Raw genomic sequence first — 18,257 nt, 5'->3', positions numbered from 1 at the left:
GGATCCTGACCCTGCTAACCTGCTAAGTAAACGATCCATCCACATAAATTTTCCAAGTTTCTTCTGGCTCAAGATTTTGTATTTTCGTCACAAAATCGGCGAAGGCCTAAGCTTTGATGGTCGATCGGGGTTGGTACTTTATGTCGTACACGCTTAATTCCGTTGTCCACCTAATCAACCTTCCTTTCGCTTCTGAGTTGATGAGTATTCGGCCAACTATACTGTTAGTTAAAATAATTATGGAATAAGAAAGAAAGTAAGGGCGTAACCTCCGAGCGGCTAATACTAGCATGTACACTAAGGTGGCATTTGGTTTAGAGGTTTGGGAATGAGGGAATGGATTCATTCCCAAACCTTGTGTTTGGTTGATGGGAATGAAATCAAGATTTTGGAATGAAATCCAAAAACTTGGGTATGGATGAAACACACCCCCTCCCTTGGGTTTTGATGGAATGGGAATAAGAATTAAGTTTTGGATGAAAATACCCTTAGAGTGCATTTGGTTCAAGTTATCATGTATAACCTTCGTTATGTGATTACCAGGTAATCACATAACCAAGGTTATGGAGAATAAAACATAACCAAATTTTGTTTGGTTCAATCTAGGTAATGCAACAAAAACATGTTTGTTTGAAGGTTTTAATGAATAACCTATTTTAGTATTTTACTAGATTACCCTTAGTTATAAGACCAACTATACATGATAATAATAATAATAATATTATTATTATTATTATTATTATTATTTAAACTCTATTATATTTTAATATATTTTCACCTTTTTATTTTTATATATATATTTTTTATTTTTTCCCTTTTGTTTTTTTAATGTTTTTAAATTTTTTTTAGTTTTTTATTTTTATTACTTTTTTAATTTTTTATTGTTTAGGTCTTTTTAATTTTTTAGGGTTTTTACATTTTTCTATTTTTTAAATTTTTTTTAATGTTTTTTAACATTTTTTACTTTTTAAAATTTTTTATGTTTTTTCTATTTTTAAAATTTTTTATGTTTTTTGTATTTTTTAAATTTTTTAATGTTTTTTCTATTTTTTTTATTTTTTGTACTTTTTAATGTTTTTTCTATTTTTTATTTTTTTAAAATTTTTTAAATTTTTTGTACCATTTTTTATTATTTTTATTATTTTTAATGATTTTTTATTTTCTAAATTTTTTTTTACATTTTTTTATTTTTTATTTTATTTTTTATATTTTTCATTTTTTCCTTTACATTTTACTTTTTTGTTCACATTTTCCTTTTATCCGAGAGTATTTTGGGTAAAAAAAAATCGATAACCCAGGAATCAAGAAAAACCTCAGTTTTTCGAAATTTTCCGATTCTTGGTTGCATGCCCCTTTTGTTAACGTGTCGGGCATGGAACATTACTCGGGAATCATCGATTACCTAAATCAAACAGGGTTTTTATTGATAACCTTGGATGGATAACCAAGGTTATCAAGAATAACCCCCAACCAAACGCACCCTTAGTATATTTGTTTAATTTTTTCTTTCATTTCACTCTCTCTCCTTGTTCTCTCTCATCATACTTTCTCTCTCTTTATTTTATCATTATATTTTTCTCTTAACATACTTTCTCTCTCCTTATTCTCTCTCATCACACATTCTCTACGATTTTCTCTCTGTATTTTCACTCATCACACCCTCTCTCTCATTATTTTCTCTCTCTTCATTCTCTCCTTATTTTTTCATCATACTTTCTCTCTCATCATACTTTCTCTCTCCTCAATCTCTCTTACCATACACTCTCTCCATATTTTATCTCATCACACTTTCTCTCTCTTCATTTTTTCCCATCACACTCTCTCTCCTCATCCTCTGTCATCACACATTCTCTACCATTTTCTCTCTGTATTCTCTCATCACACACTCTCTCTCATTATTTTCTCTCTCTTCATTCTCTCCTCATTTTTTTTCATCATACTTTCTCTCTCATCATACTTTCTCTCTCCTCAATCTCTCTTATCATACTCTCTCTCCATATTTTCTATCATCACACTTTCTCTCTCTTTATTCTCTTACATCACACTCTGTCTCCTCATTTTATCTCATCATACTTTCCCTCTCTTCATTTTTTTCCATCATACTTTCTCTCTCATTACATTTTCTCATCATACTTTCTCTCCTTAATCTCTCATTTTCTCTCATCACACTTTCTCTCTCTTTATTTTTTCCCATCACTCTTTCTCTCTCAACACACTTTCTCTCTCATCATACTTTTTCCTTCTCAATCTCTCCTATCACGCTCTCTCTTCTCATTTTCTCTCATCACACTTTCCCTCTCTTCATATTTTTCCATCACACTTTCTCTCTCATCATATATTTCTCTCACATTCAACTTTCTCTTCCATCTAATTTTTGATCTTATTTTCCTCTAAGGGTAAAAAAGGAAATTTAGATTCATTCTGATTGAAAATATTCAATTAACCAAATATTATTTTTAAGAATGATACCCAAGCTTATACCCATTCTCATTCCACAATACTATGATACTCATTCCCATTCCGATTCCTAGGAGAGAACCAAACACCACCTAACTTCTCAAGAGCAATGTAGTGACATTCAACATCTTTTAATAAATGACTTAAAAAAAACACTGGTTGCTGCTCATTACTGTCCTTGCACACCAATGCCGACCCAACAACCCTCTTAGTAGAAGACAAGTATATCCACAATGGCTCGGCGGTGATGGGCTTCACAAATACAAATAAAGAAGATAAATAATTCTTAAACTCTTCCAGTGCCTTGTCACACTCAACATCCCACTAGAACTTGGTAGCTCGACGAAGTATCTTAAAAAATGGTAGACTCCAATAAAACAACCTTAAGATGAACCTCGAGAGAACTGTGATTCATCTGGTCAAGCATTGAGCTTGCTTCAGATTATGTGGTAGGGTCATATCTTGGAGTGTCTTCACCTTTCTTAAGTTGGCTTCAATTCCCCACTTAGTCATGATGTAGCCGAGGAAGCGTTCGCTTTTAGCCCTGAATAAACATTTATTGGGGTTGAGCTTAAGTTTGAACTTCCTCAGGGGTTAGCACATTTCTTCTATATCAACGCATAAATCAGCGACTCAAAGTGATTTGACCAGGATGTTATCAACGTACACTTCCATATTTCTATCGATCCACTTTCAGAACACTTATTCATAAGCCATTAGTAGGTTGCTCCTACATTCTTTAGTTTGAACATGTAACACCCCAAATTTCATTATTTGGAGTTTTAAACGTGCTTATAAATATTTGGAAATGCTATAGAAATCTTCTAGAGATTTTTATAAATTTTTAGAGTATTTTTATGTAATTTTTGGAGTTCGTTTGGTATTTTTACCAAAAGAAATAAGTTGCAAAAAAAAATAAAGAGGTTTGGCCGAGATTCGAACCCGCGACCTCCAACCCGATCCAAGAACCGCGATAGCCAAGCGTTCACCAAGTGTTTCGTGAACAAATCAATAATGAATTGGTCTTAAGCCATAACAGAATCGGAAAATACCTAAGTTAAGTAAAGGAGAAGAGGGCATTACCTTTTCTCGCTCGAAAACCCTATCACCTTCTCCCGATCCCGACTGTGTGCGGCATCTGTGCTTGGGCGAAACCAAAGGGGGAGCTAGGGCTTTGTCTCTATCTCCTCCTCCCGTGCGCCTTCTCCTCTCGAGCGACAGCGAAGAAGAAGCTAGGGTTTTTCTTCTCCGGCGACCGGCCAAGGCTTGTTTCCGAGGAACTTCTGCAGATTCGTGAGCACCTCGTTGGGGAGGGCAGGTAGATACGAAGAAGACGCCGAGGCTTGCGGTTTCTTTGAAAACCTAGAAGTTTTCTTTTTCCGGCTGTGAGTCGAAGGGAGATCGGTAAGTTGCTACTCACCTGCAGTAGGAGTAGTTCCGCGACTTTGTTTTCTTCTTTACTTCCTTGCCAAGCATGAACAATCCTCCTTGTGGCATTAGGGTTTTGAATTCATGCAGTGAGTATAACCAGCCTTGTATTTGAAAGCATTGTAGATTGAGTTCTGGGCTTCCTTAATAAGTAGGAGCAGCTAAAAGAGCTAGTCTTTTGAATTGGTTACCTTTGATCTCCGTTGTGTAGTTTGGTATTTCCGTTTTCAGTTTTTTTGCTATTCCATGAGCAGGAACAGGCTCTTCATGTTAGCATTTGTTTAGCTTAGACTCTCCTTGCTATTTTCGGACAGCCTTACCTAAATTCTAGCATGCGGTTTTGGTGTTCTTTTAGCATTTCAGTTTGTTCGAATGTCTAGCTAATTTACCAAACATGCACAGCCTTGTTTCATCCAGAACAACCCTTTCATTTCTAAGCATGCGGTTTGATTTCTTTGGTTACTGTACCAAGCTTGAACTCTTTTATGATTAGCATTGCAGTTTTCGATTTCAGTCTAGTTTTCTTAGAACCAATTGTTATAAGAATAGTTTCTTATCATGGTTCCATATTTTTATATGAATTCATAAATGGTTTTGTGAGAAGTATAAGCAAGAAAAGACCAAGGTCTTGATTTGATCCCAAATTCCAGAAGTTGAGGATCAAAGGCACGCTTAGTGCTTGGAGAAATGCGGAGGCATTCTATACTAGGAGAATTAGAAGATAATAAGTATTTTACTTTAAGAGGCTAGTACCCGACTTCCGAGGTTATCGTTAAACAAATCCAGGTGACCGTTTATAAGGTCTCGGCCCTGGTAAGACCGAGGTCTTTACCCTTATAGGACTGGTGGCTCACTACCCCAGTCTTTATTAGGGAGCGTGCTTTGGTACTACGCCTGGGCCCAAGAAAGAATTGATTATTATTTTGAAGTATAAAAGTATAAGATTTTAAACAAGTGAAATAAGCTTCACATAAGTTTAAAATTCAACAAGTTTAGTTTTCTTATATGCTGACATGTTGTTTGGATTTGCTTGCATGTTTAGTATTTCAGTATGCTATGTTTCTTTTGCTGTTAGATGAGCATGAGTAGTATTTCCTTTAAAGTATTCAGTTTTAGATTAATTCTTATTCACATGCATATTCGAGTTTTGTGAGTTAGATAGTGCTTACTAAGAAATTTTGCTTATAGTTGCATTTCCTCTTACTGCAGATAAAGGAAAGGAAAAGCTATAGCGAAGGAAGGCGACAAAGAGGTGCGGATGGATGTGTGATGTTTGGACTATGGAAGCCTTGGGAATTAGCTTAAAATTCATTAAGATTTTGTATTGAATATTTTATGTTTTGGAGCTTTTCCTTTTAATCGCTATGAACATTATTTCCATTGTTTGAGTTGTATTATTGTTGCATGCATGATCAGATTAATATATATTTTGTTTTTTAGTATGTTCAGATTGATGTATAGATTTAGTTGTGAACATATGCCTGAGTAGTATATATAGATGAGTTATTTATGTTTTCCGCTGTTACATATTGCATGTTTTGAGTTTTGAGAGTTTTAAGCATAGATAATTTCATGTGAGCAACATTAGTTAAGATAAGTTAGTAGTCTAGTAGTGCTCCACCCTCGCAGACTAATAGGGAGGAGGGTGAGGTGTTACAAAACGGCATAACATTATAATAATATGTTCATTCAGAAGTGATAAAGCTAACTTTTTCTTGATCTTCCTTGGCGAGTGGGACTTGATGGTAACCTTGATATGCATCCAGCATGTATATTAACTCACAACCAGTCATCGAGTCCACCACTTGATCAATATGTGATAGGAGATAGTAATCTTTTGGGCATGCCTTATTTAAATATCTGAAGTCCACGTAGACCCGCCACTTGTTCCTGGGCTTAGACACCAACACAATATTTACGAGCTAGCTCGAGGATTTCACTTCATGGATGCGCCCAGCTTCAAGTAGTTTATCCACCTCTGTCGTATTATTTGATTATGCTCAACTCCAAAATCTCTTCTTTTTTTTATTTAATTGGTCGAGCGTCTGGATGGACGTACAGCTCATGTTGCATTATTGTCGACAAGATGCCCGTAAGCTCATGAGTAGTCTAGACAAAGAAGTCCTTGTTGCTTTTTAAGTAGGAAATCAATTATGCTTTCTTCTCGGAGCTCAGGTCGGCCGCAATATAAGTAGTGGCCTTCAATCAGCTAGGATGAATTTGTATTTTCTCCTTTTCTTCATAAATTAAGATTAGAGGAGCTTCTTGAATAGCATTGGCTTCAAGATGTGAAATTTTTTGAGTGGCTCGAGCCTTGGTCTTCACAACTTACAACAAAGCATTTGTGTGCCATCAACTGATCTCCTTTGACCACGCCGACCGAATCATCCATCGAAAACTTTATCTTCTAGCAGAATATGGAAGCGAAAGGTCAGAACTCATTTAGAGTTGGTCAGCCCAAAATTACATTATATGCAGACAATTCATCTACCACTATGAAGTTCGGTTGGCGTGTTCTCATGAGTGGCTCTTCCCTAAGAGAAATAATCAATCGGACTTGTCTGATCGGCTGCACTTCATTGCCCATAAACTCATACAAGGACGTTGTCATTGGCTGGAACTCACTCTTGTCTATCTGAAGCTGCTCGAACGCCTTCTTAAAAATAATATTGACTGAGCTTCCTGTGTCAACAAAAGTACGATGAATATTGTAATTAGTGATCACCACTCTTATAATCAAGACACCATCATGAGGTATATCCACCCTCTCCAAATCTCTAGGACTTAAACTAATCTCTAGTCCTTACACCTTCTTCTGACTACATCCAATGTGTGTATCTCCAGTCAGAATGCATATGATTTTCTGACCTGGTTGAAATCACCATCAGTTGGGAAACCCTCTATCATACCAATGTCACCTCGAGTTGTATTGTTGCGATTTTCTTCCTCCTGAGTTGGTTGGCGAGGAGGCTGATCGGTAGACACTAGAGCTGATGCTTGGTTATTTCTTCCTTGGGGCTGCTGTTGGTCCCTATCGACCACTACAGGGTTCCGACCCGGGGATCCATTCGATCAGCGCTGGCGGTTAGGAAAAGGGGATCGATGGTGAAACCCTTGATTGGCCGGTCGACGCATCCCTTGATTGTAGTGGTAGCAATGTTTTGTGTTGTGCATTCCCAAGTGGTGGTAAGTGCATAACATAGGAGTGCATTGTTGGGGTTGGATGAAGCGCGTCCACTCAGCTTCTACATGTTGGACTGCATTTAGTTTTGGCTCACAATGCTGTGATGGGGGTCTCAATCAAGGCCCTTTAGGTGGAAAAGTGGGAGCATGTGCTCAGTGCTCGAGAGCGAAAGTAGCAGAAGGAGCAACTTCTTTCTTTCGAGCAGATTTAGGTTCTTCCACGTTGATGTACTTGGTGGCTCGTTCTAGTAAATGATCAAAGTCTCTCAATGGTTTTAATGAGGGATTGAAAGAATTCGCCATCCCTGAGCCCCTAGGAGAAGGCGCTCACTAGAATTTTTGATGTGGCTGAGGAGACGCCCATGACCACTTGATTGAATTTCTTAATTAATGTAGGCCCTTAACGTCTCCTTGAACACTTGCTTGAGAGAGAATAGACTCAATGTCATCTTGAGATAACAACGACTGCTAGCAAAGTGATGTAGAAAAGCTTTGTGAAAATCCTTGAAATTGTATATGGACTCGGTCAAGAGTCAATTAAATCATCTCTACGCTTAGCCGGATAGGGTGGTGAAGAACATTCAACACTTGACTCCATCCATGTATTGATGGAGAATAGTTGTGTTTTCAAATTTAAGTAAGTGGTCCTCTAGGTCATTTGCCCCTCCATATTCTCTTATCGAGAGGGGTCGAAAATGGGCTGACAATTTATTTTCCAAGATCTCTTGGGAGAACGGCATACTCGCCCACTCGAGGGGAGTTGCTGGTCATTGGAGCCTTTCCTTTACACAACTTCCGAGCGGGCACATTTTCAGAAGATCCCTGAGGCATCTCCATTCGGCTCACATCGTCAAAGGGCGTTCGAAACAATGCCTTGTGATAGGCTTCGACCATAGACGGAAGGTTGGTTGGTGACACGGGTACTTGAGGAAAGGCAACCAAGGGAGGCTGGATACACTAGAACCTGATTGGGCCTTCCATTCAAATCCCACGTTCGACCTGTTGGCTAATCATTGAGATAGCGAGGTCGTTCGACAAGTGGCCCTCGATTGCTGCTTATTGCTATTACACCATCCTAGCCACTCGAGTGACTATCAACTGCTCTAACTCTTCTTGCATCAAGGTTACCATGGTGAGTCATTCAGTCTCGTCCATCTTCACATTTCAAATGCAAGAGAAGTTCCTACAAATGATGTCAAATATGATCCTATCCGAAAGTGTAGAAGATGGTTGACTAGTAACGTGGCTTTGAAGTTGACCAAACGAAGACTCCTCACCATCCTGCGTGTTAAAAGCATCGTTAGTGACTGGGCCAAAGAAAGGGTCTCCAGTGTTGGCCCTCTAACATTCAAGTCAGTGATAGATTTAGGGGTGATGAACAATGGAATGAACAGTAGCAAATGAGTGTATAAAATTATCTAGCGTCGCGTACCTCTGCTTATAGATGGAGCCCCCTTTTTATAGTGATGATATTGTGTTTGTGCACGCATCTCAAAGAATTTCCAAAAAATAACAGGCTATAAAGAGGTCTGACACCTTTCCTGAAATGGACCGCAATCTGCAGTGACAGGATGGAAGCTTCAAATGTATAGATTACATACAGAATATTCTATATCCTCCGTTGCACAAAATGTCAAAAAAGAATATGAGGTCCTTGGACCACAGGGCCCACAAGAGGCTCCCCTGGCCAACCGACTAAGTCCCTAATGTAGTCCGACTGGCCACCACTCGCAAGAGCTGCCAAGTCAGCTTTGTTGAATGCAATAGGTGACTCGGCCCTCGACCGATCTCTTCACTTGGAACAAGTGTCCAGTATATTCGATCGGGGCATATGTCTGGTTAGCTGGAACATTCAGTTGAGCTAGTTAATATTTAGCTTCAAGTTTCATCCACGTACACGGACATCTGTACTCAAGGCCTGACCTGCAAAAGGGCCCGACTGGCTAAAGGAATCGACCAGTCTGATGAGCTCTCTGTCAGAATGATGATAAACCTTAGCTCAGAATGTTGACCGTTTCTTGACTTTAACCGCCACATCAGCCAATCTCCTAAATCATGACTTGCCTTGGGAGGCCACCTTAACCACCATATCATGCATAGACCGGCAACCATACTATACAACGGCCAGGATACCTACAAAAATAAAATAAGAGAAATGGTGATAAGAGGGCTGGAGTTTTTTCCCTCCCATTCTTTTTTTTTCCATTGTAATTTTTACCTCAAGTTTTATTATCAGAGTCTAATCTAAGTATTGGAGAGGCTGCCAAAAATCTTCAATACTGTTTGATATGTGTTAATCCATTTAGATTTATCCACGCTATTGAAAGTGATCCGGCAGTAAGAATGGGGGACCCCATTTAGCAGAGTCAACGCCCCGTGGAGGTCACCGGAGCAGCCGCCCATCCGGGGAGAGTGTGGTCCGACCAGACGAGCGGACGTAGACGGCCGGTCTGACCGGACTGCCGGCCGGCCGATGGAATCGAATACTCGGAAAGGTCCGGCCGGCTCGCGCTTATGGTTGGAAGGCACCCTGTCAAATCGGGGTTCCGACACTCAGTTGAAAAGGTCATGGACCGAGCTGACCTTTCGACCGACCAAAGTCATAAAGCACCCCTGTTTATTAGTCTCCACAAAGCACAAGTAAACTACTGCGGACGTCCGGTCGGATGTTGAGGGAGTTGTCCGCCCGGACAACAAGTTTGGAGCAAGGGAAAAGGACAAGGGACTTCTTTTTCTGACAGCCGGTAGGTTTCATGTGTGTGCCATGCTCCAAATCTTGTGACAGGGGATTCTGCTATCCCATCAAGGGCATGCTTTGACTGTAGCGATATGGGTCAGGTAAGCTCTCTGACAAGTACATGCCGAGGTATGGGTTGCTGACACATCTGCACTTCGGTAAACGTGCATTAGATCTCTCCTCGCTCTATATATAGAGCCTCATACTTTGCCGCAGGTACGCGAGAAATCACTTTTGGAGCCACCTTGTTTATCGTAGTTTACCTGACTTGAGCGTCGGAGGGTCGCCGCCGGGAACCCCCTTCCCGGCCCGACTTCTGTGCAGGTTAGCCGGAGCATCGCGCCATCAGTTGAAGATCTACATCAGCGAGTCGGAAAGCGCCACGTGCCCAGCGTTTGTTGGCTTCTGGTTCGGACAGGATCAATTTGGCGTCGTCTGTGGGAACGCACCTGCATTCGAACGGGAACAATGGACGAGGCTGGACGACAACACACGGTGACGCTTTCGACGGAAGAACTCGACGCTCTGGTCGAGATGAGGGCCGCCAAACTTGTGGAGTTAAAACAAAAAGCATCAGCCGAGCGGTCGGAGCAACAAGCAACATCTGCATCGGGTGGCCGAGCGGACGCACCTCAAGCCACCGTTGCATTCCATCGGGCCTTATTCCGCACCCCTGAAGCCGGGCCAGCTCGGAGAGATAGAGGATCTTCTTCCAACGAAATGCCTAGGCGAGACGCCAGAAAGGGGAAAACTCCACGAGCGGACTCATCTCCCGAGCGGATCAATCGCCAATTTTCGGAGGCTATTCTACGAGACCCTCTGCCTAAACATTACGCGCCCCCGGAGATCGGCGAGTACAATGGAACAACAGACCCGGATGATCATCTGGGTAAGTTCGATAACACAGCTACGCTCCATCAATATACAGATGGAGTAAAATGCCGAGTCTTTCTTACCACTCTCTCGGGATCGGCTCAACGGTGGTTTCGGAGGCTGCCGGACGGATCCATCACTAGCTTCAAGGACTTCCGAACAGCCTTCCTCCACCACTTCGCCAGCAGTCGGCGTTATCAGAAGACAAGTGTCAGCTTGTTCGCCATCAAGCAAGAGCCGAGAGAATCGCTTCGAGCTTACATCCAGCGATTCAACCAAGTGGCGATGGATATTCCAACGGCCACATCGGAGACGATGATGAATGCCTTCACGCAAGGCCTTGTGGACGGGGACTTCTTCCGGTCGCTCATCCGAAAGCCGCCCCAAGATTATGATCATATGCTGCACCGGGCCAATGAATATATCAACGTGGAGGAAGCGCAGGCAGCCAGGAAGAAAGAAACACCAACCGAACGGGCTCCTCCTGCCGAGCGGAGACCCTTGGCTGCTCATCAACCGCCAAGAGGACCGAGGGCTGAAGCAATCCGATCCCCCCATGCTAGATCACACGTACAAGAGGTAGCTGCCGCTCGGCCCAAGCCAAAGAAGAGATGGACCCCTATGTTCTGCTCCTTCCACCGGACGGATACGCACAACACGAGGGATTGTCGAAGTCTTCCCTTCGTGGCTAATCCCGTTCCCAGGAATGCCGAACGGCGGTCTCCTCCCATCGACAGGAGACAAAGGACCCATGAAGCCGACCGGACACGCACTGAGAGGCGACATCAACAGACGCCCGATCGGCACCGATCTCCAAAACAGGAGAATCGACGGGCGTCCAGAGAACGGTCCCGACCGTCCACTCGGGAAGAGGAGAATAGAAGCAATATTGCCCGAGGCGAGATCAACGTTATTGCTGGTGGTCGACTGGAGGAGACTCCAACCGAGCCAGAAAGGCGGGCGTCCGGCAGCTACAGATCCACGCAGTTGGTTGTAGCTAAGAGCGGGCAAGTGGACCGGAAATCACTTTCGGGCCTGGAGACTTAGAAGGAATAGAAGTGCCCCACGACGACGCTCTGCTCATTAAAGCGGTAATAGCAAATTACACTATTCACCGCATATTTTTTGACACAGGGAGCTCGGTCAACATTATATTCAAGAAGGCGTTCGATCAACTGCAAATTGATCGAGCCGAGCTGCTACCCATGACTACGCCGCTCTATGGGTTCACGGGTAACGAAGTACAGCCAGTCGGACAAATACGGCTGGCTATCTCACTGGGAGAAGAGCCGCTCAGGAGGACGCGAACAGCAAACTTCATGGTGGTGGACTCTCCCTCATCATACAACGTCATTTTGGGACGACCGGCGCTCAGCGAGTTCCGGGCGGTCGTCTCCACCTTCCACCAGAAGATCAAGTTCCCCGTGGAAGACAAAGTAGGAGAAGTACGTGGAGATCAGCTAGCAGCTCGGCGGTGCTATATAGAAATGATCCGAGCAGAAGCCTGTTCCGCTCGGAAGGCGCCCCGGATCGAGGTACACGTCATAACCGAGAAACCTCCTACTTTAATTTATGATGAAAAGGAGGAAATTCAGATCCATCCGACCCGATCGGAGAACACGACTTTTATCGCCTCTGATCTGGAGGAGGAGCTGATCCAATGCCTCCAACGAAATCATGATGTCTTCGTCTGGTCGACACATGAGTTGCCCGGAATTTCCCCGAGCATAGCGCAGTATGAGTTGCATGTCCGACCGGACGCTCGACCAGTGAAGATGAGGAAAAGGGATTTCAGTGCCGAGCAGAATGCCATCATCCGGGCGGAAGTAGAGAAACTTCTGGAGGCCGGCCATATACGCGAAGTGCAGTTCCCGAGCTGGCTGGCTAATGTAGTATTAGTCTCCAAGCCGGGCGGCAAGTGGAGAGTCTGTATCGACTTTCGGGACTTAAACAAAGCATGCCCCAAAGATTTTTATCCCCTGCCCCGGATAGATCAGCTGGTGGACTGCGAATTAATTTGTATGCTCGACGCCTACCAAGGCTATCATCAAGTGCCGCTCGCCCGGGAAGATCAAGAAAAAGTAAGCTTCGTAACGGCCGACGGCACATATTGCTACAATGTGATGCCGTTCGGATTGAAGAATGCCGGGGCCACCTATCAACGCTTGATGAATAAAGTGTTCAGGGAGCAGATCGGGCGGAATCTGGAAGTTTATGTGGACGACATTCTTATCAAGTCCGCCCGAGCGGCCGATCTCTTCAAGGACATGGAAGAAACCTTCCGAACGCTTCGCAAATATGGAGTCAAGCTAAATCCCCAAAAGTGCCTGTTCGGAGCAAAAGGAGGGCGTTTCTTGGGGTACATAGTGACCGAGCGGGGAATCGAAGCCAATCCCAGCAAGGTGAAAGCTCTGCAAGACATGCCGCCTCCAAGAAATACAAGGGAAGTGCAGCGGTTGACCGGTCGGATAACTGCTTTGTCCAGATTCATCTCCAAAACCGCCGACCGGAGCCTACCATTCTTCAAGATCCTGCGCAAGGCTACTAAGTTCCAGTGGGATGAAGAATGTGACCGAGCATTCGAAGAATTGAAGACATATCTTAATTTTCTGCCTATACTTGCCAAGCCGATCGGGGGTGAGTCACTTTATATTTACCTGTCGTCAACTGAGCATGCTGTAGGCTCAGCACTTGTGAGGGCGAGCGGCGAAGAGCAGCCGGTGTATTTTCTGAGCCATATTTTAAAAGATGCTGAATCTCGTTACACCGGGATCGAGAAGTTGGCCTTTGCTTTGGTTCTAGCCGCTCGGCGTCTTCGACCATATTTCTTGGCTCACACCATCATTGTCCAGACGAACAGCCCGCTGGGAAGGGTGCTGTTGAATCCAGAAGCGTCCGGACGGCTCATCAAATGGACGACAGAACTAAGTGAATTTGACATCCAATACCAGCCCCGCTCGGCGATCAAAGCGCAATCCTTGGCTGATTTTGTGACCGAAGTACAAAAGCCAGAGCCGGAAGCTCTGTGGAGAATATATGTGGATGGGTCTTCCACTCGGCTCGGAAGTGGGATTGGAATATTGCTGCTCTCGCCTCAAGAAGAAAAGATGCACTTATCCGTCCGGCTGGATTATAAAGCTACCAACAATGAAGCAGAGTATGAGGCCCTCATAGCCGGATTACAGGCAGCACGGCATGTGGGAGCCGGTCAGGTGACACTTTATTCAGATTCACAGTTGGTCGTTCAGCAACTATCTGCTACCTTTGAAATCAACAGCGCTCGGCTTAAACTCTATGCTGAGGCCTTTGAAAAGCTCAAAGCTAATTTCCCCGAGGTTCTTATCCAGAAGATTCCCCGAACGGAGAACCAGGCAGCCGATGAGTTGGCCAAACTAGCAAGTTCTATGACGCCGGTCATTATCCCGAAGCCAATTGAACAAGTATCTTTGGTGGCACATGTTGACCGGATGGAAGGCCTTAGATTTCCGGACGACTGGAGGACACCCATCATAGAGTTTTTGCGCTCGGGCACCACTTCTGCCGATCGGGAAGAAGCCCAGCTGCTCAGGAGGAGGGCCGGTCGGTTCACACTCATCGGCGATCAGCTCTACAAGAAGGCTTTCTCTCGCCCGCTGTTGAAGTGTGTGAGCTCGGAAGACTCGGCTTACATCCTCCAAGAGGTACATCAAGGATCGTGCGGAGGACATCCGGGTGGACGATCACTAGCCAAGAAGATTTTGCTAGCTGGATACTTTTGGCCGACCTTACAAATGGACGCCGTTCGGACAGTATCTACGTGCCTTTCATGCCAAAAGTATCACAACTTCTCGCACCGACCGGCAGAGGAGATGAAGACATCAACCGTTTCATGTCCGTTCGATCAATGGGGAATGGATATTGTGGGTCCATTTCCGATGGCAACCGGGCAGCGGAAATTTTTGCTGGTAGTGGTCGATTATTTTTCCAAGTGGGTGGAGGCCGAGCCACTAGCCAGGATCACCGAGCAGATGGTCAAAAAATTCATCTGGCAACACATCGTCTGTAGGTTCGGTATCCCTCGCCGATTGGTTTCCGACAATGGGCGGCAATTCACAGGGAAGGTGCTAGAAGATTGGTGCAAAAGCTACGGCATCGAGCAACACTTCACGTCCATGGCTTACCCCCAAAGTAACGGTCAAGCCGAAGTAGCCAACCGGGAAATTCTCCATATTCTGCGCACTCGGCTCGACCACGTGGGAGGAAGTTGGCCGGATGAAGTGCCGGGCGTTTTATGGGCCATCCGGACGACTCCTAAGGAAGCAACGGGCGTCACACCTTTCCATCTGGTGTACGGCGGCGAAGCAGTCATTCCGGTTGAAGTCGGCATCGAGTCCGTCTGGGTCCAATTGTACGATGAAGGCAACGCCGATCGGAGGAACATGGAGCTGGATTTGATTGACGAGGAGCGAGCCAAGGCATCCGTTCGGCTGATGGCATACCGTCAACGAATGAGGCAAAACTACAACCGCCGCGTCATTCCCCGATCATTCCAGGTCGGCGACCTTGTCTGGAAGAAAGTCAAATCGGTCGGCGACGTCGGCAAGCTTGAAGCTCCGTGGGCAGGTCCCTTCAAAATCATCGAAAAGCTCCGCTCGGGTGCGTATTATTTGGAGGATGAGGACGGTCGGCAGTTGGATAGGCCGTGGAGCACGAACCACCTCCAGCCTTACCGGGCGGGATGAAAGGTGTACCACTGTAAATTATCCTGTGTACTTTTTTCGACTGAATACTGGAAATGCAGAAATGAAGAATCAAGAGAACAAATATAAGGCATTGCGAACCAGAAACGAAGGCCCCGCGTCGTTCGGTCGGAGGTAAGTTATCCGAGCCAAGATGCTCGACGAAGCAGACCCTGAGCCGTTCGGCCAGGAGTACGTTCTCCAAGCTGGGTGAAAGGAAGCAAAAAGATGAAAACACAGAGTATTCTCCGCTGAGCGGTTTATCGTTCGGCAAGGGCGTATGGATTATCCGGGCCGAGCGCCTGAATGGCGAAGGCCTCCTAGCCGATTAGATTCGCAAGCAAATGACCCGTATTGTTCGGTCAGGCATAAATATTGTTAGAGCGCGGGATATGAAGGGCAAGGTCGCTCGACCTGGTAAGGAGTTAGCCTTGAAGGTCGTCTAGCCCAGACGTTAAACCGTAGAGCCGCGCCGACCGGCTATAAATAACCGCGGCGTCGAGCACCGACGTTAAATATCGAGAGACGAGCCGGCGTCTATAAATCCCCGAGCGGAAGATCGACGAGCACCGTCGTTAAACATCGAGAGCCGCGCCGACCGGCTATAATATGTCGAGCACCGACGTTAAATATCGAGAGACGAGGCCGTCTATAAATCCTCGGGAAGATCGACGAGCACCTATTAAACATCGAGCCGCCGACCGGCTTATAACAACCGCTACCGCCGAGCACCGGCGTTAAATATCGAGACGAGCCGCCTATAAATCCTCGAAGGAAGATCGACGAGCATCGCCGTTAAACATCGAGAGCCGCACCGACCGGCTATAAATAACCGCGCCGTCGAGCACCGACGTTAAATATCGAGACAAGCCGGCGTCTAATCCGAGCGGAAGATCGACGAGCACCGTCGTTAAACATCGAGAGCCGCACCGACCGCTATCATAAGGCCGTCGAGCACCGACGTTAAATATCGAGAGACGAGCGGCGTCTATAAATCCCGAGCGGAAGATCGACGAGCACCGTCGTTAAACATCGAGAGCCGCCACCGACCGCTATAAATAACCGCTCGAGCACCGATGTTAAATATCGAGACGAGCCGGCGTCTATAAATCTCCGCGGAAGATCGACGAGCACCGTCGTTAAACATCGAGAGCCGCACCGACCTAAATAACCGCGCCGTCGAGCACCGACGTTAAATATCGAGAGACGAGCCGGCGTATATCCCGGGCGGAAGATCGACGAGCACCGTCGTTAAACATCGAGAGTCGCGCCGATCGGCTATAAATAACCGCGCCGCCGAGCACCGACGTTAAATATCGAGAGACGAGCCGGCCTCTATAAATCCCGAGCGGAAGATGGACGAGCACCGTCGTTAAACATCGAGAGTCGCGCGCCGACCGGTTATAAATAACCGCGCCGAGCACCGACGTTAAATATCGAGAGACGAGCCGGCCTCTATAAATCCTCGCGGAAGATCGACGAGCACCGTCGTTAAACATCGAGAGCCGCCGACCGCTATAAATAACCGCGTCGAGCACGCGTTAAAATATCGAGAGACGAGTGGCCTATAAATCCCGAGCGGAAGATCGACGAGCACCGTCATTAAACATCGAGAGCCGCGCCGACCAGCTATAAATAACCGCGCCGTCGAGCACCGACGTTAAACATCGAGAGATGAGCCGGCGTCTATAAATAATCCGAGCGGAATATCGACGAGCACCGTCGTTAAACATCGAGAGCCGCGCCGACCGGCTATAAATAACCGCGCCGTCGAGCACCGACGTTAACTATCGAGAGACGAGCCGGCGTCTATAAATCCCCGAGCGGAAGGTCGACGAGCACCGTCGTTAAACATCGAGAGCCGCACCGACCGGCTATAAATAACCGCTCCGTCGAGCACCGACGTTAAATATCGAGAGACGAGCCTGCGCCTATAAATCCCCGAGCGAAAGATCGACGAGCACCGTCGTTAAACATCGAGAGCCGCGCCGACCGGCTATAAATAACCGCTCCGTCGAGCACCGACGTTAAATATCGAGAGACGAGCCGGCGTCTATAAATCCCCGAGCGGAAGATCGACGAGCACCGTCGTTAAACATCGAGAGCCGCGCCGACCGGCTATAAATAACCGCGCCGTCGAGCACCGACGTTAAACATCGAGAGACGCGTCGGCGTCTATAAATAATCCGAGCGGAATATCGTCGACACTACAATTATCCGTATTCTCCGCCGATAGTTAGACCGGCGCTAAGTTCCGCTCAGACTCGAGGTACAAAAGTTCTGATCGGCTTATAACGAGCGATTCTTGGCAACACCGGATGATATTCTGCTGAACGGAGGTGCTGGGGAAAACACTTGCGAGAATGCACCTCGAAGGCCAAAGGTGTGATAGTAGACGAGCAGGTAGCACAAGTATTAGCAAGGGGACAGTGCAAAAAGAGGGGGTGCACGAAAGGAAAGCATTTCATTGAAATTAAAACCTTAGGCCGAGTGGCCTAAGTACAAAAAGATTCATGTTCAGCCGAGCGGCGAAATTACAAGAACTACTCGATGTAGTCGTAGAGGTCCCTTGGAATGTTGTTCAGGAGCTCCACCTGATCGCCGGCTGGAATATTGGTGGACTCCGGAAGAAGGCCCTTCGACTTCAGATAAGTCATAGTGGCTGTAATGGCCAAGTCGAAAGCTGAGTACATCCGCTCACAAATTTTCTCCGAGAACTCGGGCGATCGGACATGGCTTTGTCGTAGAGCGGCAACTCGGCTCGGCTCGGCATCCTGGTATTCTTTGAAGGTTGCCTGGGAGCTTGTGAAGGCCTCATTCAGATGTTCGATCTTCTCCGCATCGGCCGAGCGGCCTGCCTT

General features: G+C 45.7%; 1 long non-coding RNA gene across 1 annotated transcript; it reads left to right on the top strand.

The window, feature by feature from the left end:
- Positions 1-3,508: 3,508 nt before the first annotated feature.
- Positions 3,509-5,324, top strand: LOC122005909. The gene is made up of 2 exons (XR_006118573.1): positions 3,509-3,861; positions 5,095-5,324. It is a non-coding gene; the product is annotated as an uncharacterized LOC122005909 (long non-coding RNA).
- Positions 5,325-18,257: the final 12,933 nt, after the last annotated feature.

This window comes from Zingiber officinale, chromosome 1A (genome assembly GCF_018446385.1).
Source record: "Zingiber officinale cultivar Zhangliang chromosome 1A, Zo_v1.1, whole genome shotgun sequence".
Taxonomy (NCBI): Eukaryota; Viridiplantae; Streptophyta; class Magnoliopsida; order Zingiberales; family Zingiberaceae; genus Zingiber; species Zingiber officinale.
The sequence above is the reverse complement of the archived record's forward strand: the minus strand, read 5'-3'. Positions and strand labels throughout refer to the sequence as shown.